Source organism: Akebia trifoliata, chromosome 11 (genome assembly GCF_017979445.1).
Source record: "Akebia trifoliata isolate Shusen 1 chromosome 11, ASM1797944v1, whole genome shotgun sequence".
NCBI lineage: Eukaryota > Viridiplantae > Streptophyta > Magnoliopsida > Ranunculales > Lardizabalaceae > Akebia > Akebia trifoliata.
The window spans coordinates 22,657,687-22,668,987 of record NC_141385.1 but is presented as its reverse complement, the minus strand read 5'-3'; the positions used below and the strand labels follow the sequence as shown (position 1 = coordinate 22,668,987).

Below are 11,301 nucleotides of genomic sequence, written 5' to 3'. Positions count from 1 at the left end.
TATAAATTTATCAAGAAACATCCTCTCGAAGTCTTCCCACTCATTGACCTCAATCGGATTGGAAAAATCACAAAATCTTGATGGACATAATCGTTGAAAATTCTACAACCACATCCCATGATTTACCTGTCCTTTGGGTTGGGAAATTGTGGTAAGTCTTGTACCATTTCTCACTTTCGATTGCTAGTCTTGTCTGTTCGAGGTGGCACGAGTACGTTATCAACTTTATTTAAATCTGATGACCTTATTGTTCCTTGAATTGGTTTGTCTAACATCTTTTTGAGTCACGCATCCTTAATCGATTAACGTCGACCCGAACATTGCTCTCCTTTATGTTCCAATTTGTCACATTCGTAATATACTACAACTCTTTCTTTCGACTGATTTAGTAGTATATGTTGTTGTTTCTTATAAAACTATTTCATCCATTGAGTTGGTATGTCTATAATATCACTAGTATTGTTATTTTTCCTAAGAATTTGCTAGTTTCGTAATTGTTTGTCTCTTATTAGACACTAATTGCCTTCCTTCAATTTAGCTTCGAGGTGGTGGTAGTTGTATTATTCATATTTCCTTTCTAAACTTGACATGAGACTTAACCAACTGTCTCATGAATGACATTAGTTGTGCTTTCAGGTCAGTGGTCTAATCCAAAACCTTTCTCGTCTCTATTGTATTTCGACTTCTGCCTCGTCCACTCTTCTTGCTTGTGTTTATCCATAACAAGGCACTTATCAGAATAAGGCCAAAATCGCTCTTACGTATCTATGAATTGCTATCGTAGCCTGGAACTTAGTAATGAACTCCATTTCCATAAGTAACAGAATAAACTTATAATCATATCCTAGGTTTACTGAGCTCTATAGACTTCGAGATACGGAAGAACTCGTAATTCTAATATGAAATTACTAATGAGCTCGAATATCAGATTCCTCTTGACACTCTATGATTATCTCTAATATCTGTGGTATCAGCCTATTCTCCAAAACATAACAAATTTTTATCCCATACGGATCTAATGCTATGCTCTGATACTATCTGTGACGCCCCGTGAAACGTTAACAAAAAGTCCCATGTCAGATCTCGAGGCACTAGCTGGCACCTCAAAATTTTAGCATGGTCTCTTCTGTTTATGTTAACATTTCAAGGGGTTCAACCTGCACCTAATAAACAACATACACTATATCATGCATATATACATACAAAATAGAATAATAACGGAAGTCTATATATATCTAATAACGTACGATAAATCAAAGTACGGAAGAAGAAAATTATATATAGGATTATACAAAAATTCCTCACTCTAACAAAATTCCTGACGCTTAAAACCAAAATCTATATTACTACCTAGACAACTTGACACGGCTAGCATAGCCTAGTGCTTATCATAAAAAGGACTCTGGTCGTTTACCTGACCTACCAGATAATCCTCATTCGTACTCTACATATGTTTCATCAAGCTCTGAATCTGAAACTAAAAAAATGGAGAAGGAAATGGTGAGTAACAATGGTTATCTAGTAGGGAAGCAAACAATTTCTATCAATAACCTCTCCTAACATGAACAAATAAACATACTGAATCATTTTAAAATAAGTACAGTTTTATAGAAGAAACTACGATTAACTAGTACATATAGTCAGGGATGAGCAACTAAATATTTTAAAACTCACATTACATCGATCAACAGTACTCACTATAACATTTTCTTTTTATACAAATTTAATTGGTCAAATGTAAACATTAAACATGCATTTTATTTTATATATCAAAATAAGGCAATAAATACATAATACACAATGGTGGAGTAGTGGAATTAGAGAGTTGGGATTCACGACTGGATCGCTTCTAGTCGGGACATGATGTTTCATAATAAAATAGTAGTTCCTGATTTTGTGGTTGGTCGATGTTTACCACACTTGCGGGACCATTTATTCGTCTAAGGCTACCCGTTTGTCATGACCATAAGCAATTGATCTCTTTTCGATGTGTCAGAACGTTCGACTACTATAAATTGTTAGTGATCACTGACTAATCATCTTCGTCTATGCCTATCAGGCGTGCATGTGATTCCCAAATATACAAACCATTCGTATACGACCACCTTTACATTACAAGTTCAATGGTAAAGATAAAGAGGAATAAACTCGGATTCTAGCTGTGACTCCACTCTCATACGCGTCCCATACCACGTATGAGTTTGGTTGTCCCTACCGTACATCCCAGGATAGTACACCACTCTGGATGATATAACGCACTATCCCTTCAATCATTCACAGACTCTTTAACAGCTCACAAAATATGTATATATATATTATTTTTATTTGAAAATAAAAGAGAAATTAATAATACAAGGTTGAGAATAGATATCCATTTTCCTACCATTTAACTATGGCCACCCAGTCTAAAATAAATAACAGAACATGGAGCCTCTGTGCCAGCAGAATTTAAATAAACATGCAACCAATCATTAGCCTTTCTCTGATCTTTGCCCTCAAAGCAAGTCTTTGTTTTAGCAAAAATTGAGCATAAGAAGTTTCAAATACAGTTTGTTGGTTCATTTTTCCCCCTCAGATCTGATTTATATCTTTGATTGCAGTGAAAATGCTATAATATTTTCTTGTCTCTTTGGATTTGTTGTTGTCTTAAATCTTATGTTGATGTTTTGATCCCATCTCTATGGAATTACTACTCATAAACTTCACCACTTGACCAATTTTTCTATAATCGTGTAACTAATTTTTCTATAGCATAGTGGGTGGAACTCTCTCTCTCTCTCTCATGTGATGTGTGATATGTTTTTCCCATGTGATGTGCTAAACAAATGGGATATGGGGATTGTTGTTCCCATTGCAAATTGTTGAAATAATAATACTGAGTTTGATTATGAGATTGAATTTCGTTGTGTGATTTCTAGATCATTTTTCTCGCAGTCAGTATGGTCTTTTTTTTCATCAATATATCTAATGTTGAAAAGCTTTCATGCTTCAATTTTAATGCATACTTGTAACTTGCAGTATATGTTCTTTAGAATAATCAATAATGACTTGATAAAATAGTTGTATGAGCAGGTTGATGAAATAGTAGTCTTTGGAGGTATAATATAACTTACCCACTAATAATACTAGTGAAAAAGTATTCGGGTTGATTAAATATTAGATCTAAAACTCATATTTTCCCATGGGACTAATAATGCATGTTTCTTGTGGGTGTACTTTCGGAATGTTGAAATTCTACGTTGTTTTTGTTGGCCGACGGATGGGGATATATACAAAATGGGAGGCGTATCACAAGTGCATGAATTGATATAAAGGGGCATGTCATAAAGTGTTTGGATCCTATGAAAAAACTGAATGGCATTTTATGGAATACCAACGGGCTCACACGTATTATGCAGTTGAAGATCGCCTCCTTGAAGTGAAAGTTGTAGATTAAAAAAATAAAACGAATAGATGCAAAAGGCTACAGGCCTACTTGCTAGTATTTTTATTTATTTATTTTATTAGTTCTTATTATGTATTTTCTTTATCTTGACTTGTCATTGGACCATAAACAGCCTAGAATTTTTCCTGACTATGTGTTATGTATATCTTGTTGTAGTAGCTTAGAATTGTTGTTTCCTAGGGAGAAGTTATCTACTATAGTTTGTTATGTATCTCTTGTTTCTTTTATTATTCATCATCCATGTGTGTAAAATATATGTATCCTCATATGGAATTAGACTTCAATGTTTTATGCTATCTTGAAGTTTAGAGGATGTGGTGCAGAGTAAGTCCTAAATCCATTATGATACTTTTTGAAAAGAGGAATAAAATATGTAATATTCTTTGGGAAGAGTGATCTACAAAATTGTTGATGGCATGACTCATGAGGTCAGGTTCAGGATTCATAGGGAGGTGAATTAAAGCTTCTAATCTTGTGTGCCATGACCATAAGCATCATGTTCTACTCAATACTGCTACCAATAAAATCAATTTTCATTGGTTCTCTAAGGATAATACCATCGAGATGATTTGTTTCAGTATCCCATTCACCACTTTACTTCACTTAGATTACTTGAATGATGCAAATAGCATATAAGAAATTAAGAGAAGACTCGCCTAATCAAATAGGGACCCAAAATATTCTTTCCAAGAGTCATAAATAGATCCAATCAAAACCTCTTTTTAACTTGAGGAATATGTTTGCACCTAACAAACTAAATCAATATTCCTTCTTTTAAGACCTAATTGCAATACACTCCATTCACAATAGAATGATAACTATTGAACAAGTATCTTAAATGTCTGGTGGACTGTATGATGGGTTAACATGTACACATTTCATACATCACAAATGCCCAATAAAATAGTCCCATTATGCACCGAAACCACCACGTTAGGTCAAAATGTTTATTTTATTTTTGTAGACACCATGCACTTGTGTTGAAGGGGTTCTATGAGGCATGCTATCACTTTTAAAAGGAGAAATTGTTCCAGAATCTCAACATTAATTGGTGCATAATCTGACAATCAAGAGCAATATTGAAAACGTATAATTTTTCAAATCAAGGGTATCTGTTGAAATATGATTCAACATCATTTGAGCTTGTTCCATCCTCACTCCTAATTCAATCATGCATACACTAAAGGAATAAAAACAGTGCGCAAATTTAACAAAATTCCACCCATCCATGTCATTAATTATAAATAAACTTGATATCTGTCTGAACTTAGGCAAAATTCAAATGATACAGACGTCCCTGATTTGGATAAGTCTTCCATTACTTGTTCATGGTGACTGCTAATTTGAGAAAACCTAAACCGAGGAACATTGCATAAAATACAAACCAACACCATTGAAAAATTCTACCAATCTTTCAGTATGTATTTCAAGTATCCTCAACCATTCAACTACAAAAGTTTTCTTCAACAAAAAATTGACTCCAAATCAGAGCCTCGTCAAATAACTAGCTCTGGTACTCAGTGGGATTTCACGTACTCTTGGACAATATGAAAACCCACGGAATCTACTCCATAATCCTGCAAACCAATGTCAACATAAATCAAAAACAGGACACGATAATTGATTATGTCCTACAAATCCAAATGGAAAGAAGATAGATTCTGCTACCCAAGGTAAGAGAAATTCTATTCATAAGCTAATTTAAAGCATTTATCTGTTCGAATAAATTATTCATATATAGTTTTATTTATTATTTTTTCCATAGATTTTGACGATGTACAAGAATTGAACGAAGACATGGAGAGCGATCACGAGGCATTTCCTTTACATTGACTACAAAGGTTCGATTTTGTTATTCTATTGTGCGTTTGTGTGAATTTGATTATGACATATTGCATGGAGATATTCCATGAGATATGATTGCAATTGACCTAGTACATCCATTTCTTTGGTTGTGTTTTTCTTTTGTTTCATAATCACTTGTTCGATGAAATGCTAACAAGAGAGGGGGATGACGAAGACGAAGCTACTGTTACTGTTATGCATTCCTGAGTATTTTTGGGTTTAATCATTAATGCATTTTTATATTTAATGATGGATTGACATGCATTTTACCCTTCAGAACCTTGTATAACATTGTGCCTGGTTTTCATCTAAAATTAGGTTAAGTGGGTATTTGTTAGTAGAGCTGAATCCCAATTGACTGTGCAGTGTGATGCATGTACATGTGAGTTGCAGGTTATATAGAATTATAATCTTAGCCAAAAGATTTTGATGTCATGAGAGACTTGGGCAAACAAGTTACAAGTGCTTGGAAGTAAGAAGCAGAGATTATATTAATGAAAAGAAAGTTATTGTATGTATGTGTATGCAATGTTGTGGTGTGGTGTTGAATGAGTAAAAAATGTGTGAGCCTTTAAGATTTTTATCCATCATGTTTATCATGGTTTTAGTATTTTTGGTTTTGATCATTTTTTTTTCATTTCATATTTTTTCCAGATTTTGGTCTTATCCCAACTATTTGCGATTGTAGTGGCCAGAGGATTTCAGTCTACAGTCCTTTCTTCATGGTTACTACGTGGCCCTCTATTCTGAGAAAAATAGCCTGGAGCTCATGAAAAATAACATGTTAGCTAATAACAAAATGTGTGTACTTTACTGTAGTTTAATTGATGATGATGAACTCATATGTAATGTTTCTGCCACACCACACACTTTGGGATTTCCAAGTTTGATCTGGTAATAGTCAAGTTTTATATTTTGCATATATTCAATATCATATCAACAACACATACTCTGATGAAACAGGACACAACATTCATGTATGTGTAAGGTGGGTATATTATGTAGCAATGATGGGATATATTTTTGTGGCTTTTTGACAATGGCTTGGCTCTTCATCTGTGGAATGAGATTATCTTCTGCAATTACATTGATCAAATGAGACTCAGATCTTGTTTGTTTTTCTATGTGGATGCAAATATATCTGTTCAAAATTTGTTTGTTTTTCTTTCTTTTTTATAATAAATTTCATGTGTGTCTGCACGCTGCCTAGAGTTGCGATCAATCTTTCCATGGCTCCCACCAAGACAATCTTCCATCCCAAAAATCAATATAATGATATGAATGTAACCATCAAATATATCGGCATTTTATGGACTGTTCACTCGATTATCTATATCTCATCCAACGACAACGATCAAAGAAGTTTGTCTTAGCTCAACGATGTCATTGTCATTGTCGTCTTCGAAGAATTTCTCATTCTTTATCTTGACCGATGATATCATTGCCATCATCGTGGAACATTTGCTTCTTTTACATCAAATGTTCTTGAAAAGAAAATGAGAATGGGGTTAAGGTGTTGATGCATTTCACATGCCTTAAGAGTTGTTTAAAAACCTAATCTAGCACGAGATTTAAGTTACTTATGTTAGGTTTATAACTTGTGGGGTTTTCAAAGCTCCAATCGAGCAATGAGTATGTTCTGTAGTATCTTGTGGATTTGAAATACTAACCAGATACATTTCTAATTAAAAAAAAAATTGAACACACAAGTGGCAAAAGCACTCTATTTATGTTTTCACTATTTGCATTTGTCTTGATTTCTCAAAACCTAGTAATTAGCAAAAGCACTTTTTTATGTTCTTTGCGTCTGTTTTGGATTCTCAAAACCTAGTCATTCTTGTTAGGTTTCTCAAAACCTAGTCATTCTTGTTAGGCGCAGATCCTTTGAAGATCAAAAGAACTATTACCATCATAAGAAATTAAACAGACATTGATTTCAATTCCTATCTTTAAATTTAGGTGGCTATAATCCAATGAGATTAAAGTGGACTCCCATTGCTTGATAACCAATGAGATTAGGTGGCTATAATCCAAAGAGATTTGAATTCCCATCTTTAAATTAAGGGATGTTTGTTGCTAAATTTAGGGGGTAAAAGCTCCCTATTGCTTGATCAAGCACATAAAACAGTGTCATTCACCTTTAGGAATGCCCTTTTGATTTTATGATTGAAGGCATATTAAGTGGACTCATTTATACTTTTATCTCAAGCATCACAATTGCATATTGGGTGACAAATATTGATGAATAATAAGCAAGTTTGATTTGTAGGCTTTTTGAGAAGTTGGCACTTTCACGCTCCTGATGCCTTGTCATATGCTATCTCTAAGTGAATAAATTTCATATGGAGATTCTTCAATCCTTTTCTTTTTTGTTCCACTGTTGTAGGTGAATTCCATCACAAAGGCCGTTTGTGTAGCATTTCTTATGACCTTTTTCCCATGTTTGTAGTCCCTGTCTTCTGGCCCATAATGCTGTGCTACTGGATTGTTTTATTTTTGCTCACCATGAAACGTCAAATCCTACACATGATTAAATACAAACACAAGAAATGGAAAACACATGCCTTGAAGATTGTAATGTTTTTAGATATTTTTCTGGACTTCATTAAGCCAAGCCATGATGATAATGATGATTTTCACTCATCCATGCGATATTCATTCTATTAACTTAATGGTACATAGGTCGATATTCATTCTATTAACTTAATGGTACATAGGTCGCTATGGAAGCCACCAAGATTAAAAAACAAAATATATCTAGGAATAATAAGTGAGGAAACTATAAAGTGTGACATTAGCAGTAGAGGGATCTAATTAGTGGATGTTACCAAGAGTTCGAACACATGATACTTCGATTTTCTTCATTAAGATAGATAGCCTACAAGATGTTCAATGTTTCCCTTTCATTAAAGATCACATTTCATCGCTTCATAAAGCTTCTATTCATGCCAACAAAAGAACTAAGAGGAAGGAAATTAAAAATAAAATAAAATGTTAGTAACATCTGTCACATTACCTCCAAACCTCAAAGGGAAATTGAGTGAAACTACAATCTTCCATTAGTACTTACAAATTAAAACAACCAGAAGACAATTAGATAAAAAATCTGCCCAACAACTAACTATTACTAAATAGATAAAAGTCATCACATGCTAATTACATTAAAAAAAATCCATCAAAATTCTTATGTGCCACCTTGGCAATCCTCAATATTTTGGAGATGTTTCTATCAGTGCATTTAACATCATCTAGGAAGGATCTTTTAAGTTGGCATCCTTCAAAACAACAACTCAGTGTTGAGTCTGAGGCTTTCGAGTATTTACCAACAACAAGCACCATAATGACCAGCAGCAGAAAAAACATTAGGTCATAAACATCATGGCACCAATTATAAAACTAATGCTAGTATGCTACAAAATCAATCATGAAAATGATGATTTTATCTAGGCAACTTGAAATCCATCTTGATATGCCAACAGGACTTAAAAAGTTATAGCTCTAAACTTTAACCAACCAAAATCCAGCAGATTACAAGAGAGCAGTTTTGGGAGAAAAAATTTTATTTGAAATATGAAACTACTAATCAGCATGAAAATTAAAACTTACTCTGCAGCATATTTTTTTGTTTTGTTTTTGTTTTGGTACAAAGCAATAGAAGTGAGGGCTTTTATACTCAATAAAGCTTCCATTATAACCCTATTATAGGATTTCCTTCATGTTTGATGTTTTGCACTTCACAAATTTCATGGGTACTCATTGTAAATCACTTGGTAAAACTATGTAAAAAACAAGTCCAATTCACTTGGAATTTAATGAGATAATAGGATAGGGGACTTGCTAATTCTGTTAACTAGGTACGGTCCAACTAACCTATGGGTATGAACCCTTGTTGCTGCTGCTGTTACCATTGTTGTTCTAGTGAGGATTTAAAAGTGTTAATTAAAGTTTCTACACACCAAGTACACAAGATTGTGCCCAAATATACTTTGATGTAAAGGAGATATACTAATTTGGCTAAATCCATATATTAACATTTGATTAGCTAAATTTAAAGATGGGAATTTAAATCAATGTTTTAATTTCTTATGAGAAAGTTTGAAGCTGGGAAACTAGTGTTTTGGGTGTTTGACAAACCTAACATCCTTATAGGTAACTACTTATTTAGACATTGACACTTTTGTGTTCAAATTTTTTTTTAAGATGGGAATTTAAAGAAGTAGTGTTTTTTTTTCTTCAGATTTTTCAAATTATTCAGCTAGTCTTCATTTTCCTACTCTACCATCTGCGATTTTTAGCTCAAGGTATGATTTTTAGTTGCTATCAACAAACATTTTCAACTAGTCTTTTTTTTCCTTTTTTCATATGCTCTCAAGGAAGATTGGTTGTATTTTACCATTTTTTGTCGAATAATTTTTCTCGTATAAAGACCCTAAAATTCAACCATAGATAATTCATCATGCAACTATATCCTTTTTCCTGTTTATCTGAGTATATTACCACATCCATTTCGATGCAAATCTATATGAAAAAAGCTTCAAACAGATTTTAACCAAACAAACAAACTATCCAAACAAAATTAAAGAAAGAAACAGGAAGAGAAATATTGAAAACATTCATGAGATTTAACCTTAAAAAGCAAACTAAAAATCATACCTCGAGAGTGTAACAAACGAGCTAATATGAAGTTCTTCAAAGTCAACAATGGCAATGAACTTCTTTGAAGACTAGGGTGAGAAGAACTTCTTTGATTGCTGTCGTCGGATGAGATATATAATCGCAAATTATAGTGGAAGAGAGTAAAGAGGAGAGGTTAAGCCATCACCGTCGCCGCTGTTGAGTGGAGAAGACAACGAAACTAGGGTTTGGGGTTAGGGCTTATAGAATAGACGATGGGAGAAGAGAAGAGAAGAAAAGAAAAGAAAAGAAAAGAAAATAGAAATCTGATTTTCCTTTTTTTCTTCTTTTTTGTTTGGATTGATATGGCAAGCAGGGAGGTGTTTGTAATTAACATAAAGATTGAAGTGAACAACCATGCATGTGATTTCGTTTGATCTGTGTCGATCTGCATTGTAGATCCATCTCGATCCAACAGTTCATGTCATTTGTCTAGGGATTTGATAGGAGATTTGGCAGGTGAACCCAACCCATATATATATGTATCAGAGTTTGAACACTACAAAAATCAGTAAGTTGATTTACTTGACTTTGACAAATAATCTACTACTCAGACCCACAAAAAAAATCAGTGAGTTGGCTTGCTTGGTTTTTATGAAAAAGTTTCCAAAAATAGAAGATGGATCGAACAATCCACTATATGCTGCTAAAACATCAATAAATAAATAAATAAATAAAATCTTACCTCTATGATAGAAGATGACTACTATTAATCCTATGGCAAAAATTGAAAGCAAGAGTGAGTTCGAAAGAAACAAGGAGTCCGAGAAATGAGGCTGTTATGGCAGAAACAGTGAGTGGTTTTGAGGGTAAAGGAAAAAAAACGAAGAGAGAGAGATGAAGCTATGGGTGAGGTTCAGGTATATGTTCTGGTTCAGGTTCAGTTTAACAAAGAAATAAGGTGATGGTGGAGCTTGGTATAATGATGGAAAGGTGATGCTGGAGATGCCAACTGGGGTTGCTGTGAGGTTCTATGAGAGAGGAATGCAATGCTACTGTGAGGGCATTAAGGGATGTCTGTTGGCTGTGGTGTTAATGGCGAAGGTGTTATGAGGAGAATGTGAGATGGTGTGGGTTCGGTCAGCTATGGAAGATGATGGCAAGTTGGTTCGGTTGGGAAGAAGATGATGAGTTGGTTCGAATGGAGATTGGGACGATGGAGAGGAAGGATGGTAGAAAAACGGGGTGCTGCCGGAAGGTTTGTGAGGTGCTGGTCTCCTTTTGAATTTCAATGTATGTGATTGTCTCTCATACAACACATAAAGTTTGTGTGGGAAATCTAGAAGAATCGATGACACCTCGATTTTTACTACAAGTAGGAAAATAGAGGCCTAAAA

The 11,301-nt window shown here is 34.0% G+C and overlaps 1 long non-coding RNA gene across 1 annotated transcript; it reads left to right on the top strand.

Annotated features, from left to right (window-relative positions):
• The first annotated feature begins 4,671 nt into the window (after positions 1-4,671).
• LOC147391140 (uncharacterized) lies at positions 4,672-6,622 on the top strand. Its single transcript, XR_015182902.1, has 3 exons — positions 4,672-5,118; positions 5,211-5,286; positions 5,945-6,622. It is a non-coding gene; the product is annotated as an uncharacterized LOC147391140 (long non-coding RNA).
• The last annotated feature ends 4,679 nt before the right edge of the window (positions 6,623-11,301 follow it).